This window comes from Panthera pardus, unplaced genomic scaffold (assembly GCF_024362965.1).
Source record: "Panthera pardus isolate Hobbes unplaced genomic scaffold, ASM2436296v1 HiC_scaffold_16, whole genome shotgun sequence".
NCBI lineage: Eukaryota > Metazoa > Chordata > Mammalia > Carnivora > Felidae > Panthera > Panthera pardus.
In genome coordinates, this window is record NW_026526721.1 from 1552278 (window position 1) to 1569145 (window position 16868).

Sequence of the window (16868 nt, forward strand, 5' to 3'; positions counted from 1 at the left end):
CAAAAAAGCATCTAAACTCACAGACCAGGTCTCAGCCGCTTGGAAGACACCTCAGAGGGAGGCGCCTGGGGGGCTCAGTCGGTTGAGCGTCCGACTTCGGCTCAGGTCATGATCTTGTGGTTCGTGAGTACAAGCCCCGTGTCGGGCTCTGTGCTGACAGCTCAGGGCCTGGAGCCTGCTTCAGATTCTGTGTCTCCCTCTCTCTGCCCCTCCCCCGCTCACATTCTGTGTGTGTGTGTGTGTGTGTGTGTGTGTGTCTAAATTTAACTAAACATTTTAAAAAAAGGAAAAAAAAGGAAGACACCCCAGAGACAGCAGTGGTGAGGTCTTAAGGAATGCCAGCACAGGGAACAACGTGGAAGGCAGCATGACATCACATCGATGCTTGGTCGAAGGATGACCGGGAAGAATCAGATTCTAAATGGAAAGAAATTTTAGAGTTACTTATTTTATTTTACTTCACTTCTATTTGCCTTTTCGATGAAAGCACCACAGTCTGATTTTAAAAGTCTTCGCTTAAAGTCCAAGAGCACTGTCGATGAGCATAAGTGAGGCCCAGGCGATATGAAAGGACTGCGTCACAGCGTAACTGGCAACATTTGCCTGCTAAGAGTACAAGCCTGAAATACAGCCTGCCAGATCTGAGCTCACCACCTGTGCCCTGGCCCATCGTGGTCCCCCCACGCTCCTGCCAGCACCCCCTGGCGGTGGCAGGGGAGGCGAGAAGGGCCCCTGCAGTCACAGGGCTCAGCGCAGTCCTGCCTTTGCCACTGACGTGTGCCCTCGCTGGGCCCCGTCTTCCCCACAAGTAACATGGAAAACTAACGTGCCTACCTCTTGGACTAATGCAAAGCCAGCTAATACACAGAAGGTGCTTTAATCCCCTGGCACGTCTTAAGGACCTAATAAACATTAGCTGCATGAGAGCCAGAGTGCTTCTTTTATTTTTTTAAGTCTATTTATTTTGAGAGAGAGAGACAGAGAGAGAAACGAGCAGGAAATGGGCAGAGAGAGAGGGAGAGAATCCCAAGCAGGCTCCGTGCTGTCAAGGCACAGCAGCTGTGGCAGGGGGGTGGGGGGAGGATCCTTAAACCCACGAACTGTGAGACCACGACCTGGGCCAAGATCAAGAGTCAGATGCTTAGCTGCTTAACCGATTGAGCCATCCGGGCGCTCCCAGAGAGATTCTTTTAAAGATAGGTCATGACATCCCCTCCTTCAAAACTCTCTAAAGTCAACTAGGAAACAAAAAGGAAAGAAGGAAGGGAGGGAGGGAAGAAGGCTTCGCATCACAGGGTGATTACAATCTAAATTCCTCGCCACAGCTCCAGACCTCCTGCCTCCCTCCTCCTCACCGGCCTCCCACGATTCCAAACCCAAACCCAGGACGAGGACGTTCCTCCGGAGCTCCCAGCTGCCTGGTAGTGCCCAGCTCCCTCCGTCCCCTGCGCCCTCTCAGGCCCCCGCCCACCCTCGATCTCATTTTGTTTGCCCTTCCTGGCACGGAGGCCTTTAGCTGGGGCGCGCCGCCCCATCATGTGAATCTCATGAAGGCAAGAGCTACCCTTTACTGTGCTCACACCCAAGTCTCCAGTGCCCAGAAGAGAATCCAGCATATGGTGAACACCTGTGGGTGACCACGTGTGAGAAACAAAACCGGCCTAAAGGCAAGCAGAATTTCTCTGCACCTGCAGTGAAAACACCAGGTACCTTCAAGCCACTTCCACACACACACTTAACCCCTCTCCATTTTAATCCATCACAAAGACGCTACACTGAACACCAAAGTCATGTTTTCTTTGTGCGCTCCTAGAACAGCAGCCAGGAATACTGATCACATCACGTTTTTAAACGTGATAATATGACACTCGTGGTCTACGCCCAACAGCCATCAGGCTATGCGGCAAGGTTATGTGAAGACCTCTCTCGGCTGCTGCATATTCCCTGTCCGCACCCCAAATAAAACTTAAAAAATCATTCAAGGAATAAAGACATTTTAATTATTTAAATACGCAATTTTGGGGTTTTTTAATTTTTATTTTTTTAAGTAAGCTCTATGCCCAACACGGACGGGGCTTGAACTCATGGCCCTGAGATCAAGACTCAGCATGCTTTACTGACTGAGCCAGCCAGGTGCCCCCCAACGTACAATTTTTAAAGGAAATTCTCACTATAAAGCTTTTCTACCACACACGTTACGAATGTATTTTTAAAGGGTTTTTTTTTTTTTAACACCACCATTTCCATCACACAAATTATAAATTTGGAAACTCATATTTTAGAAAATTGACACACACACACACACAAAAATCAAGGGTTTTTTTTAATAATTTTTTTAATTTTTAAAGTATTTATTTATTTATTTATTTATTTATTTTGAGAGAAAGAGAAAAAAACGTGAGCATGGAGGGGCAGACAGTGAGAGAATGAGAGAGAATCCCAAGCAGGCTCTGTGCTGTCAGTGTGGAGCCTCACGTGGGGCTTGATCTCACAAACGGTGAGATCGTGACCTGAGCCAAATCAAGAGTCAGATGTCTAACCAACTGTGCCATCCAGGCACCCCTAAGTTTTTAAATCAACTTGGAACTCTGTAAGTTTTTCAGTTTCACACTAAGATTGACACTTTTTTTTTTTTAATGTGTATTTCTTTTTGAGAGAGAGGGAGGGAGGAGTGAGGGAAGGGCAGAGAGAGGGGGAGACACAGAAATCGAAGCAGGCTCCAGGCTCTGAGCTGACAGCAGAGAGCCTAACACAGGGCTCAAACCCAGGAACCGTGAGATCATGACCTGAGCCGAAGTCGGACGCTTAACCGACTGAGCCACCCAGGTGCCCCAAGATTGACACTTTTTCTTAAACAAAATTTTTACAGGCTGGTAAGTACACAGTCTCACCTATTAATCTTCAAAGTATTCTTTCTACCTCCTATTTAAATAAGAGTCCTTTATCCTAAGTATTTACATAGCTCATCACAGCATTCCAGGGAATAAAACTCCATTCTTAAATAAAACTTACGCCTAAGGGATTCTGATGGCTAATAAAAATGATTAGTAGGTTTTGCTTGCACCCACATATAAAAAAATATTCACTGCAGCACTGTTATAGCAAATATTTAACACTATATCAAAACACATATACAACTGTGTGTGTATCTTGACTGCTGCTGGGAGATACACAATCAATGGGCCACAGCAGGTGGAATGAATGGAATGAGGTTTAAATGTCGGTACTTTCTCAATGTACTTTGTGCAACCTTCCATTTTTAAATCCATATGCAAAAATTGTAATGCTATACATTTCAGAGTCTTATATTTTATTTTTAAAAATCCAGTGCTATAAAAGCGGTTACTAACACTGCCCGTGCTTGGACTTTTTGAACCCTGCCTGTCCTGTTCAGCGCTGTATTGCCCAGGCCTGTAACAGGGAGGGCCCAGCACACAACGAGCCACAGATTAAGTGTCTGTCCATCGAATTAAGTTTGCTTTATTCATTCAGCAGACAAATACAAGTTCAAAGAATTTTCTTATCCCAAAAATCTGAAAGCAACTGAAATGTTTTTAGGGCGTGTCAATTCACCAAGGCGCGCCTTAACCTACGAACCAAGAAGTTGTTCTCCGGTGATGTTCTTGTTGAGGTCTCGTCTCTTCGCCTCCCAGCACTGACTTTATGAGCACACTGCACCTCGAGATACATGTGTCATCAATTTCTCAGAGCCGGACCAATTTTGTTTTCACCACTGCCCCCTGCAGAAAGGCCTCCAACCATAGCTTCAAATTTTGTCCACGAGGTAGCTGAACACATTCAGTCCCAGGAACCCTGAGACATCTAACAGGGCGTTACTCACCGACAAGACAAGCGTTCTTTCCCAAGCCCTGGTGAGTCCCCTGCCTCCACCCCCAGCAGGGCCCGGGAACGGCATCCGCACCCAGCTCGGCGCGGCTCACCGAATACTTCCCAAGCCCCTGTGGCGGGTGCCCACTCGGAGAGGACCCGCCCACTGGCGGAAGCACGCAGGGAAAGGCCCCTAATTCCCCATCCAGGGTGGAGCACACAGCGCCTTCTCCCCTCCCCTCCCCTCCCCTCCCCTCCCCTCCCCTCCGGGCAGCCCTCGGCAGGCAGAGGGTAGTCTCTGCCCCCAAGAAAAGACGGCAGCCAAAGACATTTCCTAGGGACTGCTCTTGAGACAACCCGCTGTTTTAGAAAATGCAGCTCTGGTGGCACCTTTCAAAGGAGTAAAACACACCGGTGAATTTCAGAGAAAAGGAAAAGGACTACATAAACACTTCTATTCCCAAAGCTTACCGATCTATCGTCTTAATTAGGGCACTAAGAGTAAAGCAGCAAGTCTGATGATCCAGCCGCTTTCTTTATACTTAAGAACGGAACGCTAACCATTACGTTTTGTTTAATAAGGGGACAAAAACGTCCTTATCAGCAGTAACGACCAAAATCTGCTGGCTAAAAATATCAACTGCGAACCAAACACAAGAGTGCGGGACTCCGGCACATATGGGCACCGGAGCACCCTTCTCGGGACCCCAACACTTTCAGCGTCCACAGCCCAATGTGACACATTCCCTCGGACCGTCCACAGCCCGGTAATTTTCCTACTGCAGATCTGAACACGTCAGAATTCACCTCGGGCCCCCAGTCGCCCCAGATTGTTCCGGATCGCTCCAGACGCCCGGCACACGCCGCGGGAACTTGCCCGCCCCGGGCCGCCCGCGGCGCGCAGCTTCCCACGCGGACACGGCGCCCTCGGGAGGGGACGCGGGGCCATCGGGGGTGTAGCCCTCTCCCGGGGGGCGCAGGCTCAGCCCAAGGGCGCACTCTGCCCTCCGCGCACGTAGAGCCTCTGCACGGACACGGTGCCCTCCAGAAGGGGACGCGGGGCGGTCCCGGGCGCAGCCATCCTCCCCCGGGTGAAGAGCGTCGGGGCGGACACGGCACTCCTGGGCACGGGAAGGGGCTGTCCCTGGCGCAGTTTCTCCCCCCCAGGGGCTCAGCTCCATTCCGGGGTGCAACGTCCCCTCCCAGGGACGCAGTCTCCCCTTCATCCCGGGGCGCCTCTTCATCCGGGGCGCAGTGTCCCCTCCACTGGGGCGCAGCTTTATCCCGGGGCGCAGCCTCCCCTTCATCCGGGGGCGCCGCCTCATCTGGGCGCAGTGTCCCCTCCACTGGGGCGCAACCTTATCCCGGGGCGCAGTCTCCCCTTCAACCCAGGGCGCAGCCTACTCTCCCCGGGGCGCAGCCTCTCTCCTCCCAGGAACGCAGTCCGCCGCCGCCCCCCCCCCCAACACACACACATACACACAACGGCGACAGCTTCATTCTGGGGGCGCCGCCACCCCTTCATCCTGGGGCGCAGCCCCCCCGCACGGACGCAGCTTCAACCCGGGGCGCAGCACCACCACCACCACGGGCGCATCTTCACCCCGGACACAGCCTCCCCTTCATCCCGGGCGCAGCCCCCCCCTCCCCGGCACGGGCGCAGCTTCATCGCGGCGCGCAACCCCCCCCCCCCCAAAAAACCACCACGGGCGCATCTTCACCCCGGACACAGCCTCCCCTTCATCCCGGGCGCAGTGCCCCCACCGGGCGCAGCTTCGTCGCGGGGCGCAGCCTCCCTCACCCGCGGCGCAGAGCATCCCGCGCAGACGCGGCGCCCCGGGGAAGAGACACGGGCCGTCCCGGGCGCAGCCTCCCCACCCCGGGCGGCCCGCACCCCGCCGGGCAGCCCCTCCGGACACCCCCGCCGGGCAGCCCCTCCAGCCCCCCGGGCCCCGGGCCCCCGGCCGGGCTTCACAGGGTCCCGCTCGAGGCGCACGCCCGGCCCGGCCTCACCACCTGCCCGGCGGCGCTTACATAAACGCGGCCCCGGCGGCGGTGCCCGGCCGCGGGGTCCGAGCCCCCGCCCTGGCCTCGCCTCGCCGCGCCTCGCCGCGCCTCGCCTCGCCTCGCCTCACCTCAGCCGCGGGCCGCTCCGCTCCGCACGCCGCGCGGGGCTCGCACCGCCAGGCCGCCCGGGCTCCGCTCGGCCGCCGGGGCTGCGGCGCGCTGGCCGTGGCCTGGCGCGGCCCCGAGCGCGGCCCCGAGCGCGTCTCGACCCGGCCGCCTCCGCCGCCGCCGCCGCCGCCGCCGCCGCCGCGGCCGCCTCAGCCTCCGCCTCAGCCTCCGCCCTCCGCCCTCGGCCCTCGCCGCCGGCTCCGCCCTCCCCACCGCCCCCGCCGCCGGACGCGCGCACGCCTGGAGCTGGGGGAGGGGGGCGCCGCGACGCAGGACGTGCGCGCGCCCGCACGCCGCGCCGAGCCCCCCGCTCTCTGAGAGCCGGCCGGCGGCCGGGGGCGGCGGGGGTGGTGCACGGGCCGGGCTCCCGGTCCAGGTGCAGCCGCGGGGTCCTGGCCGTGCCGAGAAGGATCCGGGCGCTCGATAGAAGGTGGGGTCCCCGTCCCCAGGCCCCGGAGGTGTCTCCCTCCCGCTCCTGCGGAGAGCTCTCGGGGAAGTCAGCAGCCGGTCCACCGTATCGCAGTGGAAGCTGTGGTTGGGTTGGTTGGTTTGTGTGATAATAAAGGCATTTTAAAGCTTTTTTATTTACAGCGTATGGAGTAAACTTACTTCTTTATATTGACCGACTTTTCTACGACTATACACATGATAATAAGCACATGGAGAAATGCAGCGTTTCCGAAGACCAGAGTGACCAAGTCAAGGCTGCACTCAGTTCAAAACAGAAAATAAACTAAAGCTTAATAAGGAAACATCTGTAGTTCTTGAAGGCGGGTGCTGAGACCAGGGCAGTGACTTCCTAGGAGACAGTGGTCAGAGTCTGGCGAGCCTGCGGCTTTTCACCTGGCTCTTAACCCCTGCAGAGCACGTGGCTGTGGAGGTTAGACACCAAGGGCAAGTTGAGCTGCTGCGGCTCAGAGGTAGACTTTGGCATCTCTTGGGCCCAGCTGCCTGTTTCCCCACGTGTAAAACAGGTCAGAGAAGACTCATGCCGGTAAAGAGCCCAGTCCAGAGCCTGGCGTGTGGAAGGCACTCCATCAGTGTTCGCTAACGCTGTCATTCCCAGAGTCCCATGGCAGAACACAACACCACAAGGAGCTCGGTGCCCTGGAGCATAAATTAACCACAGGGGACGGTGCCGCAGCAGGCCGCGTATCTGCTTCAGTTTGCTGTCTGACGGTAAAGGAAAAGCCTACCTTTTGGGCCAGCTAGCTAACAGGCGAGCCCATCGCCCTGCCTGAGGGCCACGTGCTAGGTACAGAGTCCAAAGGAGCGCTGGGACAACCAAGCATGAATCAAGACCCCTGGAATGCCCTTCAGGGACTCCTCCTTAATGAACGAGTATGTGCATGAGTACCTGCGATCTGCTACGAAACAGACCACCCCCAAGACCAAGTGGCCCAAAGCAGTCGTGTAATGGCTCACGATCCTGTGGCCAGCAGCTCCCGCAGCTCATCTCTGCTTCATGGCCTGTGGGGCCGCACCCACTCTTGCGGGCCGCCAGCAGGGACCACGAGAGGAACCAGGCCGCCAGCAGAGCGGCCAAGGTCGCTTCTCATGGCAATGTGACTCCCATCGGCAGCAAGAGGATAGGCCAAGCTCAACGCACAGGGCACTTCCAGCCTCTACACCACATTTACTAAAGTCCCATTGGCCAAAGTAAGTGAGAGAGCCGCGCCCTGAGTGGGCACGAGGGGGGCTGCCCAGGGCACGGTGGAGAGACGTGTGACCCCCTCTGGAGGCCGCCTCCGCGCCGTCTCCTCCCAGTATCGTCTTCCACAGAAAGGCAGCACGCGGCCCTCCCGCAGGAGCTGACCTCCAGCACGGACCCGGCGAGGAGCCCAGGATCGCTGACTGCCCTACCAGCTCAGACAAGTGCTCTCCAGAGGCAGGCTTGGGGCACCGTCCCTGACGTGGAGGGATGGCACGCAGAACGCGCCTCTTTATGCTGACGTGGTGGAAAGCGATCTCCAGACGCTGGCGCCAAGACCTGGGATTGCCAGGTGTCGTGGAGTACCAGGACGCCCACTCGGTACCTGTGAGGTCCGCTGCCTTGATGACGGATCCCACAGCCTCCGTGGGAAAGCCCTTCGGCCGCCTGCTTACAGTCCGTGTCAGACACCTGGGCGCGGGGGCTGGCAGCTTACGGCACCGGTGCTATCACCTGGCAGGGCCTTCAGCGTGAACGGCAGCCTGCAGGCCTGGCCCTGCCCTGCCCCCCAAACAGTCTGTCGTTTACCTCACTCACGCAGATTGTGAAGATGAAATATCACTTTGATGTCCTGAAAAACAAACCTGACGCTCAAATGCTTGTGTACGGGAATCCAGCCTCCCTCCTCCATCTGCCCCGGTGACGGGGTGTTAGCGTTGATATGAGCGCAAGGACCTGTCGTCTGCTGTGGGAACAGTCTGTACAACACCAAAAAACCACCGTGACCCCTTTTTCCCTCTAGCTGCCGTGGCCATGTAGCTGGATCCAACAAGGAGAATTAGAAATCACTCTGGGGCCCCCAGGCACCTATCGGACAGAACAACAGGCCTCGTGAGCCCGGGACGGTGGCCTCCGGCAGACTCCGGAGATGGCGTGGAACCCGGGCCGCAGGCAGTGGCCTGGAGAGCCCACTCAGGAACTGTGGGGAGAAGGGAGGGGTCCAGCCTGACCACACTGGAGCTGCTGTGCCTTCATTCCCATCCTGGGCTTCCAGAAAGACGTTCGGTTGAAGGAAATGTGCCGGGCCTACAGGTATAGAAACGACTCGTTTGTCCAGGCCCCCAGCAGAGTGTTAGCCAGAGGGCTGAACCACAGGACCTGTGCATAGAGGGGCGCTGTGGCTCTGAGCCATCAGGCTGGCCCGGCCTGCTTTCTGCCCCTCCTTTCTAGGCCTCGGGCCCACCGTGCCCTCTGCTCGCACAGGGTGACCATGTGACCCCAATACTGCCTCCCCGAGCTGATGACATTCCCGACACGTCCTGCTGAGTTACACCCTGGTCATAGTCACGGTTTACGCAGGTGGATGACCCACGTACCTTGGGTGTGGATTTCCATCATTCAACTCCAAGGACACCTTTTCCTTGTTCTTTTGAAGCCTGCTCCACTGGGATCCCTGCGTCCAACCAAAAAAGTATCTGACAAAATGTGTGTTTCCTTGTTTTATTTAGTTCTGTCCACTGTGCTTGGGAGAGGACGCCCACGGTACTTTTAGATTGTAGTCTAAAAGTAGCCTATTGATTTCTTGGATTCTAAAAAAGTCAGGAAGATACAACTGCTAATAAGAGATAACCAGTACACTGTGATATGTTTATCTGAGACAAATTTTTTGTCCTATGTTTATAAAAAGCGTGACACTGGAGTGACAAGAGCCAGATGGTTCTCAGCCTTCAATCAGCTCTTCGTGGGAGCAGAAGGCCCTGCATGGAGCCTGCCCAGCTCGTGACGTGCCTCCTTCTCTGGGTCCCCCAGCTCCCCCCCCCCCACCTCCGTGAGACCCCGCGGTCACAGGACCTTGTTTGTGCAGAGGAACAGGCACACTCCTCCTACTTCCCAGCTCCAGGACCAAGGTGGAGTCCTGACTCCGTATGACTTCACTTGGAAGCTGGGGCTGGCGTCCAGACAAGCCCGAGTCTGTGCCTAGACCTGCCGCGTGGAAACCCGGCGTGGCTGGGATGGCCTCATCACCTGCCGTGCACACTGGCCAGGGGAGCGAGCCCGCGGTGAGAGTCACACAGCGGGCGGGTGGAGAACAGGCTGGTGGCTCTTCGGTGCCTCGTGCTGTGTGTCACGTGTGCAGGTGAGCGCAGGCGAGGAAGACGACGAATCTGCTTCTGAGTTGCGGTGACACAGGGAAGGGTGGTGTGCAGACAGCCGGAGACAGGCGGGGGTGAGGAGCACAGCATCAGGTCGCACAGGGTCCAGACTCTGCTCCACCGACGTCAGCCGTGCGACCGGACGGCTCGTCTGGCCTCTCTGAGCCTGTTCTTCGTCCGGAAAGGAGGGTGTTGCTCACCCCCAGCTCACAGGCCGGCCCCACGCCCCGCGTGTAGAAAGGCTCCAGCGGCAGAGAGCGCGGTGCCGTGATGGAGTGTTGTGGGAGTGTATCCCGCCCGGCTCCCCAGGGCCAGAACGAGCGTCATGAAGCCGTGGCCCTCGAGCCAAGCTTCAAGGGGGAGTGGGCTGGTGGTAAGGGTGCCAAGGCAGAGGGAACAGCATGTCCCTTTGACGTGAATTCAAAGAAGACAGGGCTTCTCCGTCAATCGGGGGAGTCATCCTGATGGGGCTGGGCCACTTGGATCTTCCTCCCTGGACCACCACCAGAATGGAATGTGCCCTGTGGCTAAACCAGAGGTGTGAAGGCCAGCGGCCGGCACACTAAGGCCAAGGGTCTGTGTTTGCACAGGCTACGTGCTCAGAATGAATTGTACCTATAGAAAGGATTGGGGGGAAGAAAGAAGAGAGACAGAGAGGTATGTGGCCCCCGAAGCCTGAAATATTCACCATCAGGCCGTTTATGAAAAAAGTGTGCAGACTCCTGGTTGAAGCCAAGCCTCACCCCTGCACCGGGAGTTAGACCCGGTCCCAAGCACAAGGACCCTCGTGGGGTCCTCGTGGGGAGGGAGAGAAATGCAAACCAAAACCAGGGTGCCATTAGTGTGGGTGCGGTGGCTTGTGAGCCTCCCAGTGCTGTCTGGCCTCACCCGGGCCGAATGCCGATTGCTTCCATCAGGCGGGAGCCGTGCGAGTGGCGAGTTCAGATGTTTTTGGAAACAGACTGGGTAACACTTGGTGATAGATTGGGTGAAAGGGTGTGGAGCGGGAAGGATCTGGCTAGTGTGTACTGGAGGGAGAAGGCGCCATGCACCGAGATGAGGGACAGCTGGGAAGAAGCCACCGGGCCCTTCTGTGCGGAGTTTGTGAGGCCTCTCAGATGTCCAAGCGGCTGGATGCAGAGGAGAGGTCCATCCGTGCTGGGACACACGTTTGAGACCATGAGAGTGGAAGTGATTGCCTGGAGAGGGGCAGAGAAAAGGCGAGTCTGGGCAGACGGGACAGACAGCAGGTGCACAGTGGGGCAGGAGGGGAGCAGAGGAGAGCGCAAGGAGCCTGCTGGGGAGCGTCTTTAGAAGGAAAGGAAAGTCAGTGAAATGGTGAGTCCAAATCAAGTGAGGGATCCACAGAGGTCATGGTGACTTTGAAAAGTTCAGAGGGGTGCTGGGGACAGAAGCAGCTAGAAGGAGAGGGCACTCCCCATCTTGTAGGAAGCCAACGTTGTCTGGACTCCAGAACCTGAGAGATGGACCAACCTCATTCGTAGACTAAATAAATAACCACAAGACCCTAAACAAACACCCAGCAAGCCCGAATCCAGGCATGTGATGTGTAAAATGAGAACAAGGACACTATGACCAAGCTGGGCTCACCCAGGAATACAGCTTTGACTTAACACTTAAAAATCTGTTACATGACGGGCGCCAGGGTGGCTGTCAGTTGAGCGTCGGACTCTTGATTTTGGCTCAGGTCATGACCCCAGGGTCGTGGGATTGAGCCCCACGAGCCCTGTGTCAGGCTCCTGCATGGATCCTGCTTGGGGTCCTCTCTCTCTCTCCCTCTCCCTCTCTCTCTCTCTCTCTCTCTGTCCCTCCCCAGCTCACGTTCTCATGCTCGCTCGCTCACAAAATAAATAAACATTTTATGTTTTTATTTCTTTTTGAGAGAGGAAGAGACAGTGTGTGAGCGGGGGAGGGACAGAGAGAGGGGAAGACACAGAATCCCAAGCAGACTTCAGGCTCCGAGCCATCAGCACAGAGCCCGATGCATGAACTCGTGAACCTCAAGATCATGACCCGAGCCGAAGTTGGACACTAAGCTAACTGAACTACCCAGGTGCCCCAAAATATATTTTTTAAAAATCTATTATGAGAATCACCCATCAGGAGATCAGAGAACACCTGTACAATCATCTCAGCAGATGCAGGGAAGGCTTTTAGTAACACTAGCATCTTTCACGGTTAGAAACACGAGCTCTCAGAAACTAGGAGTAACAGGGAATTTCCTTAACCTGATGAAAGGTGCCTAAAAGCACCTGAAACACTCATCAAACACATGGTGAAGTGTGAGAAACATTCTCCTCAAATCAGGAACTTTCCGCTACGAGCATCGTGAGAGAGCCCAGACAAGAGAGGAAGCAACACAGGAAGATGTATAGAGACTGGAAAGGGAGAGAGAGAACAATGGCAGGTGACATGATGACACATGCAGAAAATGAAAATAATCTGCAGCTAAATTATTAGATTTACTAAAACCTAGCAAGATTACTGAGTATAAAGCCACACACACACACACACACACACACACACACACACACACGCCAATTTCTGTGCATCAGCAACAAGCAATGTGTAATTTAGAAAAATGAGCCTGTTTACAATTGCACACAAAAGTATGAGTTAAAAATAAATCTCACAGAAGAGGTGTGTGATCTTGAGGGAGAAAAAGTATTTGTAAAAAGTTATTAAAAGAGCTAGTGAACGTCAAGACATCATTGTAATGGATGAGAAGACCCCAGGGTCATAAGGATGTCACCTCTCCCACACATTACCTGCAGACTCACGGAATTCTAGAGACATTCTAACAGGGATTTTTATGCAACTTGACTGATTCTAAAATATGTAACAGGAAGTCAAAGGAGGTAGAGTAGCCAGGACCCTCGTAAAGAAGATGAAGGGAGGGGATTGGTTCCAGCAACTATGACGGCCTCCTCTGAAGTTAGAGTAAGTGAAGCCACGTGCTATTGGCCCAGGGATGGACAAACTGACCAGTGAAACAAAACGGTGATTCCAGGACCAGGCTCACTCGCGTTTGGATATAGGGCAGAAGAGGCAGAGCAGAGTAGTGGGGAAAGAAACGACTTCAATGGGTGATGCTGGGGCGTTTGCTTGTCCGTTTGGGAAAAAATTGGATTTAGGTATAAACCTACACCCTGCACAAAACTCAGTTCCAGAAAAGTCAAGGGAAAAGAACTTTTAAACTTTTAAAACATGGGCAAATATCTTATGACCTTAGGAAAGGAAGAAGGTCTCAAGCACTTACAAAAAGTGCTGGTCATAAAAGGTAGGATTGATACATTTGACCCTATGAAAATCAAGAATGTTCATCACAAGATGCAATAAATCGGGGCGCCCGGGTGGCTCAGTCGGCTAAGCGTCCGACTTCGGCTCAGGTCATGATCTCGCGGTTTGTGAGTTCGAGCCCCACATCAGGCTCTGTGCTGACGGCTCGGAGCCCGGAGCCTGCTTCGGATTCTGGGTCTCCCTCTCTCTCCGCCCCTCCCCCGCTCACACTCTGTCTCTCTCAAAAAATGAATAAATGTTTAAAAAAAAATTTTTAAAGATGCAATAAAGTAAAAAGACGCAACTCACAGGCAGATGTTTGCAGTGTGTGTGAGCTGTCAGAGGATTTGCATCCAGGACATATATACAGAACTACAGATCCAATAAGAAAACACCAACGACTTAATAAAAATGGACAAAAGGTATGAACAGAAGCAGAAACCTGTATGGCCAAAAAGCACCTGAGAAGACGTTCAGCTTCTTCACCAGTGAGGAAATGCAGACTCAGGTCAGAGTAACACCATTTTACACCCGCCATACTGGCCCCCGCCTGAAAGACTAAAACATCAAGTATTGGAGAGGACGCAGATCACCAGGATTCTTAAACATTCCCAGTAGGAGTATATTTGGCAACCGCTTTGGAAGACACTCATTTCATCAAAGTGAATGTTCGTGCGCCCCGCTAACCAATGATCTCACTCTTGAGTGCATACCCAGGACAAATCCCTCCACACGTGGTTAGGAGACAGGACACAGGACGTGCATGATGGCCATGCTCACAATATCCAATTCCTCATTTCCTGGGAAAGATGAAATCCATCAGGGTAAAGCCACGCATTGTGCACACGTCCTGAGGGGACGACACAGCTGCTCAATGGCTCAACTACAGTGACACCCAATATGGGTGAGTCCTGCAGACAAAATGCTCCCTGAAGAACATGCTATCTTACACTGCGTGACAACAACGGGGGGCTAAGCACGAGAGGGCTTGGCACACACACGCATGCATTTGTGTGCATACCTATTGTGCTGTGTATACATATGTAACTTATGTGCACACGTATGCACAAACACATATACACACATGTACGCATGACGCATCTCCCAGCAAGCCAGTGATGAGCCCCAGGTTTCCGGTGGAGACCGCCTCCAGCAGGAAGACCACAGGAGCCGCTTCTGGGCAGAGCGTGAAGATAACAGTTACCGGACATGGTCTCGGTCTGGGGTGTGTGGTGAGGTGGGAGGGGCGAGTACGATGCCTTATAACTTACATGTATTTTACACAGGACCTTTTGGTGAGCCAAGTAGCATACTAAGTATATTTTAAAGGCAAATTTTAAAGGAAGAAGAAGGATGCTCGAGACAGGAGAATGAAGCAGGGAGAAGTCCCTCACCCAGAATTAAGAGTGATGAAGCTGTGGGCCTGGCACAAGAGCTCCTAAGCAGTCTGCGGGGGGCGAGGGGGAGGGCGCAGAGGACAGAAGGATGAACTAATTTGGAATTTTCACGCAAAAAGTTGCACAGCCCTCAGCATCCACAGTCCCTCTGCAGAGCACGCGCCCTAAAGAAGCTCATGTTTCCCAGGAGACGTGTCCCAGCGGCGTCTATAGTATCAGAACCACGGCAAACGCCGAGCGCCCTCCACAGAGGTGGGGTTTGGTGAGGGTCCCACAGGGCAGTGCGTGCAGAACAGTTAGCAAGGAAGGGAAGTGGGTTCTCAGTGGTGAGAACACACGATCGTGAGGATTACGTAAGGCAAACTACTTTGCAAGGCATAAAGGACTATTGCGATCAGGAATTCCATTACCAAACACCTCAAATCCTTTGTGTGATGAGATGAGTACAAATAAATACAAAACCAAACTAAACCAGCAGCTTCGCCAACTTCCGTTGCAGGGTGATAGATTTTTTTTTATACATCAGGTTCAAAAGCAGTATGGCTGCTGGTAACATCCTACTCTAAAATAATGGACTAGAGCCAGCGAAAGGGGCTTTTATTTTCGTCTCTGCCGAGTTATCTCTCAATTATCATGTTAGTAGTCTTTCTGGAGAAACGGAAAGGCAGTTAGGGACTGAAGCTGGGTGAGAGAGGGAGGACCAAGCAGAGCACCGAAGGTCCCCGGCCCCCTCCTCCCAGCTTCCAGGCGCCGTTCCAGAGAGGGCTGGAGGCTGAACACGCACCTAATCAAAGTCTGGTTAATGACAAATTAGATGGCTCTGGGGTTATTTAAAGCCTTCTCTGGGGGGCGGGGGACTTCAGCTACCATACAGTCCAGCTAGAATTTACAGTTTTAAACTTAGAATTGTCGAGGCTCCAGCCCACTGTCACACGAGTTACTCAGGAATGCAGCAGCTCCGAATGGTTCCCCGAAAAGGGACCCTCACACGCATGTTGCTAAATATTTCTGCGGAGGCATACCGTGCGCACAAACAAGTACCCCGATCAGAAGCGTGCGGCCTGATGAATTAACCCACAGTGGACACACCTGTGGAATCTCCACCTGGGGCAAAAAGTAGACCGTGACCACCACCCAGAGTCCCCTTCCCAATCTCTGCTCCTTCCGAGCTCTGGAGGGTGATCTCCAGCACTGTAGATGAGTCGCTGTCTATATTTACTTCGCCCGTGAGCTCGCGCGGCCCTGGACTCTCAGGTCTTGCTTCTTTCGCTCCATAGCGGGTTTGTGAGATCCACTGTGCTGTGTCTAAGCAGCACTAATTAAGGTATTTTTGCTGCCGTATAGTGTCCAGAGTATTGACATTCTACAATATATGTACTCATCCTACTGTTGGTGGGGATTTCGGCTGTTCCCTATTTTGTGCTGTATGAATAATGCTTCAGTGAACATCGCCTGGCACACCTTTCAGGATATACACCTACACATTTCTGCTGGGTGTAAATCAAGTCACAGGGGACACGTATGTCCCACTTCAGCCAATCTTCCAAAGTGTTGGCCCACTTTCTGTCCCGCGGCGGTATGGGAGCATTCCAGGAGCTCCTCGTTGTTACCCTCATTTGGCGTTGGCGGTCTTTTTCATTTTGGCTCCCTGTGGTCTTCACCAATGGCTGTGCGGTTGGTGTCTGTACCCATGTTTATTGCCCTCTGTGTGTCCTTTCTGACAAAGAAGCTGCCCAGGCTTTTTCCTATTTATTTGTAGGAGTTCTTTGTATATTGTGAACACAAACTTTCTAGTCAGTTGAGTGCAGATACCTTCTCCCGCGCAGCAGCTGCTCTTTCCATAATCCTAACGGTGTCTTTTAACAAACAGCTCTTAATTTCAGTGTGATCCAATTTATCAACATTTCCCTGTGGTTAGTGCTTTTTGGGTCCTGTTTAGAAAACCTTGACTAGCCCATGGTTATGAAGATATGCTCCTGTCACCTTCTCCAGGGTTTATTGTTCTGTTTCTGAATTCTTTGTCTGTGTGGTGTGAGGTAGGGATCCACATTCACTTGTCGTCATCATCGTGTGTATTGGAATCCAGTTGACCCTGTGCTGCTTTTGTTTTCACACTGGACTCACTATGAAGTGCTGTAACTTCTCTTACTGTCTCAATCACTGAGGTTTTATCCTAAGTCCTGTTATCTGGTAGAGTCATTTTCCAGTTTTGTTCTTCAGAACTTGCTGGCTATACTGGGTATTTTACAATTCCATATAACATTTTGAATTGGCTTATCAGTTCCCCCCAAATCCCGCTAGAATTTTTATTAGAATTGCATTGAAAAAAAAATTTTTAATTAAAGAAAAAAAACAATTGCATTA

At 53.5% G+C, this 16868-nt stretch overlaps 1 protein-coding gene across 2 annotated transcripts in view; it reads right to left on the bottom strand.

Annotated features, from left to right (window-relative positions):
* The window catches only part of ADARB1 (adenosine deaminase RNA specific B1), a 139062-nt gene extending 132987 nt beyond the window's left edge, over positions 1-6075 (bottom strand). The window contains exon 1 of one of the 2 annotated variants that reach the window (XM_053902971.1): positions 5964-6075. The gene's annotated coding sequence lies outside the window, so the exon portion shown is untranslated. The remainder of the gene's footprint in view (positions 1-5963) is intronic. The other variant, XM_053902973.1, reaches the window with a different exon arrangement.
* Positions 6076-16868: the final 10793 nt, after the last annotated feature.